The sequence below is a fragment of the Oncorhynchus kisutch genome, linkage group LG21 (assembly GCF_002021735.2).
Source record: "Oncorhynchus kisutch isolate 150728-3 linkage group LG21, Okis_V2, whole genome shotgun sequence".
NCBI lineage: Eukaryota > Metazoa > Chordata > Actinopteri > Salmoniformes > Salmonidae > Oncorhynchus > Oncorhynchus kisutch.
Genome location: NC_034194.2, coordinates 25425531 through 25441441, shown reverse-complemented (window position 1 = coordinate 25441441; position 15911 = coordinate 25425531). Strand labels below are relative to the sequence as shown.

Genomic DNA, 15911 nt, shown 5'->3' with positions numbered 1-15911 from the left:
CTTTGATATTTTTTTATCAGCACCATAGAGCTTCAGTAAATCAGACCATCTTTAATTTATTTGATCATTAAAAGTACATAAAGCTGCTCACTACCACATGTTAACTTGAGAGGAAGTGCAATAAAACATGGTTATTGAGATCAAAGAAGACAAGATGGAGTATATTTACATTCTCCATCTTTCCAAAGGTTAAATCAAATGTTCACTTGAATGCTCATAATTCGTAACAGATTTGCATAACTCTGGTTATTGGCAGCAGGGTATACTGTATTCCTTGGACACACTACTATGCCCTGTACTACAGGGCTTGCGAGCAACTTTGCATGCTCAGTCATTATGGTAACATGAACCGGCTCACATAGATACACTATTCTCCATCTCGGCAGGGTTCAGGTAGTTATAAGGTGGTGTAAATGTGGAATTCCTCTCAGTGATTGACTCACTGAGGTAGGATAACTCAGCCTGAAAGTGCTTCATCATCTGCTTGGTCACGTCAAAGTATCCATCAGTCTCGTCAAAGTATTGATTTGGGTATGAGCCAAGGGGGATCTGAGGAAAACAGACGATATTCCAATGTATTACTTTGTGGGAGAAGAAAATCTCCAGATATAAGAAGAAGCAAATGAGTGAGTTATGTATTTGTGATGATTAGGCCTGTCGGGTCATTGGAGCAGTGGGGTAAAGTACTTAATTAGGAATACTTTAAAGTACTACTTACAGTAAGTTGTTTTTTGGGGTATCTATACTTTACTTTACTATTCATATTTTTGACAACTTTTACTTTTAGTCCACTACATTCCTAAGGAAAATAATGTACTTTTTACTCCATACATTTTCCCTGACACCCAAAAGTTACATTTTGAATGCTTAACAGAACAGGAAAATGGTCCAATTCACACACTTATCAAGAGAACATCCCTGGTCATAACTACAGCCTCTGACTTGGTGGACTCACTAAACACAAATACTTAATTTGTACATTATGTCTGAGTGTTGGAGTATGCCCCTGGCTATCACAAAAAAAACTATATTTAGCAATTAAATTTACTTTTGATACTTAAGTATATTTATACTTTAAATATATACTTTAAAATTCTTACTCAAGTAGTATTTTGCTGGGTGACTGTCACTTTTACTTGAGTCGTTTTCGATGAAGGTATCTTTACTCAAGTATGACAAATCTACTTTTCCCACCTCTTCCTTGGTGTCAGGTAAAGACTAGACTTGAGCAACAATGTCCCTGTTTGAATACTTTCAAAATGCACCCTTCTTTTCTTATTTCCTTGAGGAAATAGCTGATCTGTAACTGTGAGATTGGTGAAAGCAATGGGGAGGAAACCAGAGGAGACTGGTGGGAGGAGCTATAGGAGGACTGGCTCAATGTAATGGCTAGAATGGAATAATTGGAACAGTATCAAACACATGAATCATATGCAAACCACATGACTCTGTTCTATCCATTCCATTCCAGCCATTACGATGAGCCCATCCTCCTATAGCTCTTCCCACCAGCCTCCTCTGGTGGAAACAATGTTTTCACCTAACCCACACAGAGACCTGTGATTACCTCAAGCAAATAGGGTGGGAAGGGAGAAAGGAAGGACGCAAATGTATTCAAACAGGGTCAATGACTGCAGCAACAGTGACCACAGCACATCACAGTTATGACTCTAAAAATTCCCATATCTAAGAGGGTCAAATCATTGAGGTCAAAACTCACAAAGTCTGAGTATTTCTTGCTGAGCATCCATGTGGAAACCATTCCCCTCACTGTTGAGCCGACATCTGGCAGTGTCTCAAAAATGGTGCTCATGCTAGAGCACCCCTTAGTGGTGGGAGGAGCTTTGCATAGAAATATGGGGCTGTTGGGTACCCAGCTGCAGTAGTCAAACTAGGAAAGAGAAAGTAGTCATATGTACAAAAAAAAATATATATATATATATTATTCATGTTTTTTTAAATAAAAATACATATTTTATATATATATATATATATATATATATATACTTATCAGTCCTGCAATGTAATTTGTTAACTTGTTTTGCTCTCTTCCTCATCTCACTTGTCCCATGCTGACAGCAGAATGTTGTGCTGACACAGTGAAGATCACCATGGTGATGAATTTGATGACTTCCTTCACTGTGTCAAAACGTTGAGGGATTCCTGGGAAGGTGACATCAGTGGATGAGGAGAAGGATCTTAAACAATAGAACTACAACAGTGACATTTCATCTGTTCATTTGATGAGTCATCATACCTGACTTTCCGTTTCCAAGGAACCCATGGATGAAGATCTCGTGGATCCAGTCCTGAAGCTCAGAGTCCCTGGACACTTCACTGTCAGAGGAGTAGAAGTGCTCCACCATCCCCTGGACAAAGCTTCACATCACAACAATCAAGCACTTATCTATGTTTGTGTTATTTTTTACAATACAATTATTTCATTGGCCATTAAGGTTACTAAGGTATTACTGATACGTCCATCAGTGTAGCCATAGCTCCACCTGTTGATGATGTTCCACAGCTTCAGGCTGTCCTCCCTGTAGTAGAAGTTAGGGATAGACTCCAGTCCTCGTGCAACAATGTTCTCCGGCAGACAGAGGGAGCTGTAGGTGATTTCTGAGTGTGCCCTTTTCAAGAGTTCCTTCAACCCCTCCAGTCCTAAAGTGGTGTCCTGGATAAATGTTCGCTTTTTTGTAATTTTTCGGGACACTTCAATAAAATATGCATTTGTTATCATTAGGGTAGCAATGTCTATTGGGTTAGCTCTTAAGCTGTGTATACTTTTACTGTATCTAAATACCTTAGTTAAGCCTTCTTCAGGTCCAAAAAGTATTTCACGGCTAATGGTGTTTACCGGCAAGGTATAACGGAAGTGGGGAATCAACTGGACCGAGTACAGACAATTAGGAAGAGGGAAGTAAAGAAAGTTACAAATATACATTGAAAAATCTTTGTTAAAACGTATTCGGGATCGGTGTCGGTGAAAAAAAGGGGTCCTTAAGAGGTCCAATGCAGGCATTTATATCTCAATATCAAATCATTTCTGGGTGACAATAAAGTACCTTACTGTGATTGTTTCAATTAAAATGGTCAAAAAGAAACACAAGTAGCTTCTTAGCAAGGAGCAATTTCTCAAGCAAGAATTTTGCTAGGACTGTCTGGGAGCGGTCTGAGTGGGAAGGGGGAAACTAAAAACGAAAAAGGTTTGGAACGCTCTTTCTTATTGGTCTATTAATTAATTTACCACTTGATGATGTCACCAGGCAGGTCGAAACTCCTTCCCATCAAAACAAACTGAAATTTCAGTCTGTTTTTTCCAACACCTCTTGCACTTAAAGGGAATTATCATCATGTTCACAATATCACTTTATTATTCCAACCTCATAGTTTGGAAAAATATATCAAAGACAGGATAATCATGTTTTTCACTGCCCCGGGTCACGTTTAACATATTGACATCCCATTATTCTAACATAGTAAATTGAAGTAAAAAATTGAATCATTAATGGTGAAACTGCCACATCCGTTTGGGATATTATAAAAACAAATAAGTTACTGCAAACAACGAACACTGTGTTTTTCCCTCGAATATCATTGCACACGCGACAGAACAGAAGAATATGTACTGCAATTTGTTTTACCACACTGATCGACGCAGTTCACGTCCGTTTCGTCCACACAACAAAAACAATAACAAAGGTGCTGGGGCGGACAATGGTGCTATTTCCCCTAATGAGGATTCCATCTTGAAACAAGACACTTTTTGATAGTTGATTGTTTGGTGGGACCCCAGTCTGTGTCAGGTTGTCATACCTTGTGGAGAGGGTGCATGATAGGAAGGCTCCGGAGGGTTGCCATAGCAAAGGCCTCAGCCAGTAAATGAGTGCCCAGCAGATTATAGCTATTCTGGTGTTCAATGAAATCTGCATTCCTCACAAACATCTTGGCTAGCAACCAGTCGTGCTCAGAGTCGCTAGGCAGATATATGGGGTTCTGCTGAGAGGGCTGCTGCTCCAGGTGTGAGGTCAGAGAAACCCAAAACCAAAGGAATAAAGGCAAGTTTTAACAAAAACACAACTTTTATGACAACATTGTTCAGGTACAGTTCTCAATACACAAACATGTAGCATTTTGGCAAATAAACTTATTAATGTCATATCAACATTCAAATATGGATCCAAGGGGTGACAAAATGGCGCCGTAGAGAGAACACAGTGTTTCAGCGAGCTCTCGTGGCATTCGTAAATTTATATTCTTACATTAATCTCCTAGCTTGAAAAAGTGGTAGAATTGGCTAAATAAGTTACCATATAATGAGTCTTGACGACTATTTCGCAAAAATCTCCGACAACATGCCCAATATAACTACTAAGAAGTCGACCAAAACCACCACCCCTGTGGATGTGCATGAGGAGCTAGCTAACGTTAGCGAAGCTAACACCATTGCGGATCCAGGCACAATGGACCTGATGATTCAAAAGATGACTGATAACATTACTAAAGTGATCGATGCTAAGATAAGAACGGTCTTGGAAGCAATAGCAGGCCATTCAGCTGAACTACAGAGGGTTGTGAAACGTGTTGTTGAGGCGGAAGGAAGAATTGCTGCAGTGGAAACTTCAACAACATCTATGGATACTAAGATAAAAGCACTTGAGAAACAGGTGCGCGAAATGGCGGAGCACATTGACGACTTGGATAATCGAGGACGCAGATGCAATATTCGTGTTGTGGGACTCCCGGAAAATTCTGAAGCGACACATTCAGTAAAATTCTTTGAGGAATCGATCCCTGGCTACCTACAAATGGACACTAAGGCTGGTCGTGTGAAGCTGGACAGAGCCCATCGCTCTCAAGCACCGATACCCGGTCCCAATCAGCGCCCATGGCAGGTGGTTATAAAGTTCCACAACTTCACCGACAAGCAGCGCGTCATGGATGCGGCTAGAAACATTGGCTCTGATGGTAGTCAACATAAAGGTCCAAAGGTCTCATTCTTCAATGATTATTCCACAGCGGTTGTACGAAGATGCAAAGCGTTTGATGAGGCGAAGGCTCGACTCAGGAGAATGAAGATGGAATACGCACTGTTGTACCCAGCCACATTGAAGATTATGGTCAATGGATCACCTAAAAAGCTCTACACACCTGAAGAGGCTGCTGCGTTTATTGACTCTCTCGGGTAAATAACTTTAAGCTGCACCTCCACAGCATTGGATCACTTTTTTTATTGTTAGTTGAATCTGATCATGAAACAGTGGTGTGAGTTCTCACGTACTCCGGTTCAGTAATATTCGTATCTTTATTATTTTTCTTGCTAAAGTAACTGCCACTATAGCCCAGGCTGAGATATGTGTGAATCCATATTGGTGCCCAGGCTTGGTTTTAGGTGGAAGAGCCTCAATCTTCTTCTATTGATTTTCATTTCCATATATATAAAGGATGAGGCTATTGAGTGGCAATGCGGACTTAAGAGTCTACATTGGAGAGTTGAAATCCCCTGCATGTTAGCTAGTGGGAAAACCCCCTTTTGGATCTTTCCATGTTTCATTTTTGGGTTTAGTATAGTTCGAGTTCAGGGTTCATATTTTTTGTTTATGCTCAGTGAGATAGAGGAGAGTTCAACACATGGAAAAAGGTACCACCCCACTTTTACAGTAGGATCCAGTCTGGATATTGAATGGTCAAGATACAATGGCAGATAACAGACTGCGTGTATGTACATGGAACATTAGAGGGAGCCATAACCCCATTAAAAGGAAGAAAGTACTGTCTTTTTTGAAAAAATAAAATATTGATATTGCCCTGTTGCAAGAAACTCATTTGGATGATAAGGAGCACCTGAAATTACAACAAGGGGGGTTTGGTCAAGTGTTTTTCTCATCATTTACATCCAGAAGTAGAGGTGTAGCAATTCTGGTGAAAAAAAATTTACCACTTAAGGTCTTGAATTGTGTGAAAGATAAATTTGGTCGCTTTGTTATAATTAATGGTACTTTACAAGGGCAGAACATTTCCATAATGAATATTTACTTCCCCCCTGCTCACCCCCCTGATTTCCTCACTAAGGCATTTCTAGACTTTTCAGAATTAAACTGCAGTGGTTGGAGGAGATTTTAACTGCTTGTTGAACCCCCTTATTGATAAGTTTCCCAGCGGTATAGCTTCACTCTCTCCTCAAGCTAAGTCACTTAAAGCTATTTGTGATGATCTGGGGTATGCGGATGTCTGGAGAACTTGTCATCCCTCCAACAGAGAGTTCACTTTTTTCTCTGCACCTCATGGATGTCAGACTAGAATAGATTATTTTCTTATGCCCAGGACGTCTTTGCAGTCTGTTTTATCCGCTAGGATAGGAAGCATAGTCATATCTGATCATGCTGAGGTGATCCTGGACATAAAACTCAACGGGGCATTCAATCGGTCAAGACATTGGAGGTTGAACACAACCATTCTTAAAGACCATACATTCACATCATATTTTATTACAGAGTTTAAAGCATTTTTCTCTATTAACTCTCAATCAACAGATAACCCCTCACTCCTTTGGGAAACCTGTAAAGCGTATGCCAGGGATCTGATTATGTCATACACAGCCAATAAGAGACCTGTAAAGTGTACGCCAGGGGTCTGATTATGTCATACACAGCCACTAAGAGACCTGTAAAGCGTACGCCAGGGGTCTGATTATGTCATACACAGCCACTAAGAGACCTGTAAAGCGTACGCCAGGGGTCTGATTATGTCATACACAGCCACTAAGAGACCTGTAAAGTGTACGCCAGGGGTCTGATTATGTCATACACAGCTACTAAGAGACCTGTAAAGCGTACGCCAGGGGTCTGATTATGTCATTCACAGCCACTAAGAGACCTGTAAAGTGTACGCCAGGGGTCTGATTATGTCATACACAGCTACTAAGAGACCTGTAAAGCGTACGCCAGGGGTCTGATTATGTCATACACAGCTACTAAGAGACCTGTAAAGTGTACGCCAGGGGTCTGATTATGTCATACACAGCTACTAAGAGACCTGTAAAGCGTACGCCAGGGGTCTGATTATGTCATACACAGCTACTAAGAGACCTGTAAAGCATACGCCAGGGGTCTGATTATGTCATACACAGCCAATAAGAGACCTGTAAAGCGTACGCCAGGGGTCTGATTATGTCATACACAGCTACTAAGAGACCTGTAAAGCGTACGCCAGGGGTCTGATTATGTCATACACAGCTACTAAGAGACCTGTAAAGTGTACGCCAGGGGTCTGATTATGTCATACACAGCTACTAAGAGACCTGTAAAGCGTACGCCAGGGGTCTGATTATGTCATACACAGCTACTAAGAGACCTGTAAAGCATACGCCAGGGGTCTGATTATGTCATACACAGCCAATAAGAGACCTGTAAAGCGTACGCCAGGGGTCTGATTATGTCATACACAGCTACTAAGAGACCTGTAAAGCGTACGCCAGGGGTCTGATTATGTCATACACAGCTACTAAGAGACCTGTAAAGCGTACGCCAGGGGTCTGATTATGTCATTCACAGCCACTAAGAGACCTGTAAAGCGTACGCCAGGGGTCTGATTATGTCATACACAGCCACTAAGAGACCTGTAAAGTGTACGCCAGGGGTCTGATTATGTCATACACAGCTACTAAGAGACCTGTAAAGTGTACACCAGGGGTCTGATTATGTCATTCACAGCCACTAAGAGACCTGTAAAGTGTACGCCAGGGGTCTGATTATGTCATACACAGCTACTAAGAGACCTGTAAAGCGTACGCCAGGGGTCTGATTATGTCATACACAGCTACTAAGAGACCTGTAAAGCGTACGCCAGGGGTCTGATTATGTCATTCACAGCCACTAAGAGACCTGTAAAGCGTACGCCAGGGGTCTGATTATGTCATACACAGCCACTAAGAGACCTGTAAAGTGTACGCCAGGGGTCTGATTATGTCATACACAGCTACTAAGAGACCTGTAAAGTGTACACCAGGGGTCTGATTATGTCATTCACAGCCACTAAGAGACCTGTAAAGTGTACGCCAGGGGTCTGATTATGTCATACACAGCTACTAAGAGACCTGTAAAGCGTACGCCAGGGGTCTGATTATGTCATACACAGCTACTAAGAGACCTGTAAAGTGTACGTCAGGGGTCTGATTATGTCATACACAGCTACTAAGAGACCTGTAAAGCGTACGCCAGGGGTCTGATTATGTCATACACAGCTACTAAGAGACCTGTAAAGCGTACGCCAGGGGTCTGATTATGTCATACACAGCTACTAAGAGACCTGTAAAGCGTACGCCAGGGGTCTGATTATGTCATACACAGCCACTAAGAGACCTGTAAAGCGTACGCCAGGGGTCTGATTATGTCATACACAGCCAATAAGAGACCTGTAAAGCGTACGCCAGGGGTCTGATTATGTCATACACAGCTACTAAGAGACCTGTAAAGCGTACGCCAGGGGTCTGATTATGTCATACACAGCTACTAAGAGACCTGTAAAGCGTACGCCAGGGGTCTGATTATGTCATACACAGCCAATAAGAGACCTGTAAAGCGTACGCCAGGGGTCTGATTATGTCATACACAGCCACTAAGAGATGGAAAAAGTGTGAAAAGCAAAAAATGTTAGAGGGTGAATTAGGAACTAAAGAGAAGGACTACATTAAAACTCTCACTCCTGCCCTATTAAAGGAAATATCAGTCTTTAGATCGACGTTGGACTCTCTCCTAACACAGGACGTTGAAAAGAAAATGAGATTTGTCAGGCAAAAGCTATATGAACACGGCGATAAGCCAGGAAAGTACTTGGCATACCTAGCTAAAAAGAGGGCTGTCTCTCAGTCAATTGCTACTATTACTGATTCTGATGGTAATCATTTATATGAAAATAAATTGATAAGTGACTAATTTAAGAAATTTTATACAAACCTTTATGCCTCAGAACTGCCAAAGGATGCACCCAAATTAATGGAGAACTTATTTTGTAAGATTGAGCTCCCTACTATCTCCGAAGAGCAGAGGTCCCTCCTTAATGCCCCTATTACCAAGGAAGAGATAATGTTCGCAATTAAGAATCTGCAAAATGGTAAGGCAAAATGGTAAGGCCCCAGGACTAGACGGGTTTTGTAGTGAGTTCTATAAAGAGTTCCATGGCCTGATCCTTGAGCCATTGCGCGATATGTTTAACCACTCATTTTCAAATGACCAACTCCCTCAAACGCTGAGAGAAGCCAACATTTCACTTATTCTCAAAAAGGGAAAATGTCCAGAGTCTTGTTCCTTGTACAGACCAATTTCCCTTCTGAATGTGGATAGAAAATTGCTTTCTAAAATTCTAGCCACAAGATTAGAGGACTCACTGCCACTAATTGTGAAAGGAGACCAAACTGACTTCATTAGGGGCCGTAAGTCATGCAACAATGTCAGGCGGCTTCTTAATGTAAGTCAAGCCTACCAACAAAGTGCTGTGGATGGTCTTGTGCTCTCCCTAGATGCTGAGAAAGCATTTGATCGTGTGGAGTGGTCTAACCTATTATTTGCTCTAAATAAATTTGGTCTGGGGGACAACTTTATAAAATGAGTGAAAGTTTTATATGATGATCCTCAGGCTGCTGTCCTTACTAATGGGCTAAGGTCAAATAGCTTCTCTATACACAGAGGTACCAGACAGGGCTGTCCTTTATCCCCCCTCATCTTTGTAACTCCTAAATTCCAGCTAATGTACAAAGCCAATTTTGTTCCCTTGTTTGATACAATAAGACAGGATCTGGAGCGCTGGAACTCTCTCCCGATTTCTTTGTTGGGTAGAATATCCCTCTTGAAAATGAACATTTTACCGAGACTACTTTACCCAATCCAAATGATCCCAGTATTACTCTCCAATAAGGTAATAAAGGATGTAAATGGATGGCTAAGTTCCTTTATATGGAGTAAACGCAAGCCAAGACTTAAGATGGCAATATTGCAGCTGCCAAGTTCTATGGGCAGCTTGGACCTGCCCAATATCAGGTTCTATCAGTGGTGTGCCCACCTTTGTTATATTTCTGACTGGATCACAAATGATGACTCCTCTATTTGGTTAGACATTGAGACTTCTCTTTCAAAATACCCCTTACAGGATCTTTTATTTTTCAGAAGTTTCAAGTCTGTAGAAGATCACTGCAATAATCCAGTTACACTTAACACACTCAAAGTATGGAGGTCAGTTCAACGCTTCCTGGGAAGGTCCAAACTAACCTCTGCTCTTACCCCAATTCTTAACAACCCAGATTTCAGTCCAAGATTGCTGGATGCTGGCTTTAACTTATGGCTTAATAAGGGCATACGCAGGCTAAATGACTCATTTGCTGATAAGATTTTGTTGTCATTTGAGCAGATGGTCGAGAAATATCGACTCCCAAAGCAGGACTTTTTCCGCTTCCTACAAGTAAGACATTATATTCTGAAGAGCACCACCTTAATTGGTAACCCTGATGTGTCTGTCATTGAAATAATGCTTTTTTCCCACAAAGGAAAATGTCTGTAAGTCTGTTTTATGATACTTTAAGGTCCTTTTCTGCTGTCAACACACAGAGGGTGAAACAAGTGTGGGAGAAAGAATTGTCTGTTACTATTGACGAAGAGATGTGGGAGGACATTTGGAGATATGCAAAAACAATATCTATATGTAACCGTACTTGAGCAATCCTTTTAAGAATAATACACAGATTGCATATATCCCCAAATCGCAGACATGCTTTTAGCCCCACTTCCTCTTCCCCTCAGGGTCTTAAATGCAAAACTGATACAGGCACCCTAACACATTGTTTATGGACATGTACCAAAATACAAAGATACTGGTCTGGTGTTCTGCAAGAAATTGAAAAGATCCTAGGGGTTGATCTAGAATTGGACCCAGTTTCTTTACTGTTAGGTCTCCCTAGTAGGCATGTTACTTCTGTGGGTAAAAGGAGGCTTTACAACATCCTTACCTTAGCAGCGAGGAAAAACATCCTTTTACAGTGGATTAGTGATAAGGTTCCTTCTATTAAAGATTGGCATAAGATACTATTTGAATGGGTGCCTCTGGAATATCTGACATGTACATTGCATTCTAAAACAGACCAGTTCTACAAAGTATGGGAACCTGTTGGAGGAAATTATGGTTGAAATTACTAATTATGTATACATTCCAATCAGAACTGACTAGTCCAAATGCTATAATGTACTGTACATATATGAATTTTCTCTCTTGCTCCCATTCCCAATTGTATATAATGTAGTCAGGAGTTTAGTAACAATGAAGGTCTGTTCCTTAGTTCATTCATTTGTACAATCTCCAGGTGGCAGGAACGGACTATCTCCAGACTGTCTAGAATGCTGATTTATACTGACTGACCTTGACTTCAGGCGTGGAGTGAAAGCTCGAGAAACTATAGGGCCTCTAAGAGATAGAACATTTAGAAAACGCTGACGTCATTTTCAGTTTATAACTTGTGGAAAAATGTGTATGTGGCAGTACTCTCTTGTAATAAACGCTGTTACCTGACTTTTAAGACTGGTCTCGATCTATTTCATGCATAATTAATGAATTTACAACTCATTAATTAAATAGAGAGAGTGCGAATTTGATTTTGGCTATAAAACATATAGGAATTTAGAATTCCTCTAACAGAACCTTATCTAAATTACCTAGAACCTGAGGTATCAGCTATTATGCTGCAAGGATTCTCTTAGAATGGCGGGGATCTATGTATTTCAGAACTACACTGTACGTTCCATGTGTGGAACCCAACCTCTTGGTTTAAACTGAGCTTTTTTGTTTAATTTCTGTTTGTAAGTTTGTTTAAAATGTATGTATTGAGAGACGCAATGATGGTGATGGGGTGAGAGAAGCACCGAGCGGGAAGAGGAAAATGGTGTACGTATGTATGGGTGTGTATGTGTGTGTGAGCGTGTGCGTATGTGTGTGTATATGCATGGGTATATGTATGTATGTGTATGTATGTGTATATATATGCACGTAGATGTGTAAGTGGGTGCTGTTTTTCTTGTTTTTGTTCTGTGTGCTTTGTCTCTGTTGTTGTATCTCTTAATATGGGTGAAAATTGTGACATTCCAATAAAAATACTGTTACAAAAAAAAAATATGGATCCAAACATGGACTGACTCCCCCTTCTCAGATCTATAATTGAAATAGCCTTGAATACTGTACATACATGCTATTGATTAGGGGCTGTGATGTAATGATAACTGTGGAAAGTAGCTTTGTTTTGAGTAGAAGTGTTCAGCATGTTTTTTCCTTTCTTTTCTGTTAACAAGACATTTTTTCTCTTGTTTTTAAATGCTTTTTTAATTGTTGTTTAATGGTTGTTTTATTCTTCTTTTTTTCTAATGACATTTGGTTGAGCTTTGTGGAACAGTTAGGATGGTACTACAGATGTAGGATCTTAATTTGAGCGAGTTTGCTACAGGAGGAAAATAATCCTTCAGCAACAGGAAATGTGAATTATTAAGTGGATTATAATTAATGGACATTTTTGTAGGGTTTTTATACTTTTTGGTAAGGGAAAATCCAGTCTGAAATTTCAAAGTGGAAATTACAAACTTCAGAAGTCCCTTTAAACCTCAAATATACTAAAAGTTTTCCTGCAACAGGGTGATCAAATTAAGACCCTACATCTGTATTTTTTTAGCTTTATGCTGAATTGTCTAGAAAATTTTCTGAAGACAGCTGCATGTTTTAGTTTACCATTTGACCCTAATGTCTATGTCACTTAAGTATGCCATTGGTGCAGGTGTGTGTACCTGGATGGCGATAGGTATCAGATTGTCCTCTGGGTTGTTGTAGAACAGGCAGAGAGCAGCAGTGAGAGGCAGTGGTTCACCGTTTACCACCCGGGTTGGCACACCCTCAAGCCTCTTGTAGTCGCAAATAAATATGTTTCCTTTCTGTAGGGAGGACAAAAGAAGATGGAAGTTAAGGCATTTGTGGTCTAATTGAATTTACTTAAAGTAGTTATAGTAGCTCATGACGCTCACACAATGGCTCCTTTTATTTGATTTATTTTACCTTTATTTAACCAGGTAGGCTAGTTGAGAACAAGTTCTCATTTACAATTGTGACCTGGCCAAGATAAAGCAAAGCAGTTCGACAGATAAAACGACACAGAGTTACACATGGAGTAAAAACAAACATACAGTCAATAATGCAGTATAAACAAGTCTATATACAATGTGAGCAAAACTAGCAGAAAGACAAAATATACGATTTAAGGTATCAAGGGGTTGTATAAGGGAACAGCAGGGGCACAAGCAATGAACCCTGTACAACACCAAATTACATTTGACCAACAGTTTAGGGGAAGAAACCCTTCCTCTAACTCCATTGTATTGTAACTAGCACCACCCACCTGTGATAAAATACAAATCTATACAGCATATTTAGAGATCCAAGGCGTGGCTAAGACCAACTTGTTTTTCATACCTTCATCTCCGTCGCCAGGGAACTCCCGTCCTCCAGGAAGGGCTGTACCATCTCGTCTGTGACAGGGAAGTTGGGGGGAAGCGTTGTGCAGCGCTGGATCACATTGGGGTTGGTTCCATTCAGAAACTGGGACCCGAAAAAGTCATCCTCCTTCTAGTGCTCAGAGACATATTCTAGGATGGAGCTATTATGTCCGTGTAAGCTTAAACACATCTCTAGATTGATTCAACAAACCCACTAGGACAGAGTTATGGCAGTATGCACTAGCCTAATAAGTGTATGGTTTTGAAGAGCAAGGACATTTGGGCAAGGACATCATTTTTAAGCTGGTAGGGCCCACTGATGTAAGAGCAAGTTTCTGTTTGCTGCAATCTAATAATGCACCCTATGTTTGATGTTTTAACTTGAGGGGTCTGCTCTTTTACCTGAGATGGGTGTCTTTCTGAACCAGAATACCTTTTTCATCTTATCCAAGTCTTCCCACTGCTCGGTGGAGTCTGCAAGGCCCTTCAATTTGAGCTCAAACATTCTGGAAGAGGGTAGATGGGGTTAAAGGCGAAAGGTGAAAGGTTACAGGGATATTTCCTTCATGTTATGTCATTACCACCTCACAGTCTTAGGGATGGTTTTGTGTTTGCATCTTCAGATGGAAGAATGCTACACTGGTGGGTTTTGGTGGGTTTTATGCACTGGTGGGTTTTATATTGGTGGGTTCTATGCGCTGCTTTGAACCTACCCTGATTCTCTTATGTAGATTGTCTCTACCTCTTTGGAAAAGGAAAAGAGAACTTCAGCAGGAAGGGCTGAGAGTTCTTTGGCACTGTTAATGTGGGGAAGTCCCTCAGCAAACTCATTCCACTTGAGGGTGGGACAAGAACACACACTTTGACTAGGGTATTATATTCCCAGAATAAATGCTGATTCAGGGCACACCTTTTCCTCCTCTCAGCTCCACAACCTCCCCTCTGGACACCCATTTGTAACAGGGGAAGTAGATGACATCATGCTCAGGTGTCGTCACGACAACCTTGGAGCAGAACCACTTGTTTTCAGGCAGGAACAGGTACTGCTGTTTCTCCAGCTTAACCAGGAGGAGTTGCCCCAGAGTTGAGGCGGTGGTCACAGTGTAGGTCCCTGTCTGTAGAGAATGGAGATGTGGCAGTTTAATTAAGCCTACATGAGGCAAGTCATTTTGACCAAAATATTTTTTATTTTGCCCAAAAGCTTTTTTGTCCAACATGCCATTTTTACAGCAGAGCCAAACAATGTAAAAATCCACATGAACAAAAAAGTTCACTTTTGGGGCTGTCAAGGTGGCACCTGGAAGTGAACTAACCTTTTAAAAATACTATAAAATGTTTTAGGAGACTATCCTCCTTGAGGCCTGTCACTTTGTACATGTCACTACTAGTATAGAATGCCATCATCCTCGAGACTCTACAATGATGGTGAGTGAATATGAAAAACACTCCAACTCACTTGCATGACAATCTTAATTTCCAGTCACGGTCAGAGAAAACGGCTGATGCAAATGTCCCACATGTGCTTAAGATACCCAAATGTCTCACCTTATCAATATTTGACATACATACTACAGTCTACCTCTCATGAATGAACATACAGCATGATATTGCACACCGTGTTAGTCTCCAGCAGTGTTGCCAAAATTATTTGACCAATTCTGTGAACATCTTCCTATCGACATTATGTATAATCCTGTATATTGTTTGAAGTTGCCAGTTTTGTTTTAGGTGAAATCACACTTTTAAAAGCAGCCTTGAAAGTGATATTTTAGAAAAAATCGGCCTTCTTCATGGTGCCTCTACCACAATCAGTCGTCTATACTTTGAGTGAAGGGCTATTACACATATTTGCAATTCTTAACTGCAACAACTCAGTTATCGATTCGCTTTTATATTTGTTTCACTGCAGGGTTAAAAAAATATATGCAAAAAAGACAATCTGTCACTGTCAAGCAACGTGAGGCACACAAAGCTCATAACTCACCTTTCCAGTCATGACATCTAGGACACAGTTGGCCAAGTTTGTGCGCTCACTTGTCCCGTCCGTTCCGATCAGAGTGGCATATATACTGTCAGAGGTAGAAGAGTGCAGAAAGTCACCAGTACTCAGATATATTTTGTACTGGTGTTGTACTAGTATTGCCATGCTTAGCCAACGGCAAAAACAAACAAACCTGAGATAGGCCAAAAATGTACTAGAATATATACCACTCTTTAGTGAATGTAGACAAGTGCAGGTGGAATATGTTTCTCTTTTGCTCTCTTTTTCTCTCTCTCTGAACATTGATTTGACTATCTTAAGGGGGTGTGTCTATGTCTGAATCAAACAGGAGTATGGTTCCATGCAAGTGGACAGGGCAAATTATTATTATCTTCAATGTCCTTGGGCTTTAATCA

At 40.8% G+C, this 15911-nt stretch overlaps 1 pseudogene; it reads right to left on the bottom strand.

The window, feature by feature from the left end:
- Positions 1-38: 38 nt before the first annotated feature.
- On the bottom strand, positions 39-15510 carry LOC109866225 (hydroperoxide isomerase ALOXE3-like; annotated as a pseudogene).
- Positions 15511-15911: the final 401 nt, after the last annotated feature.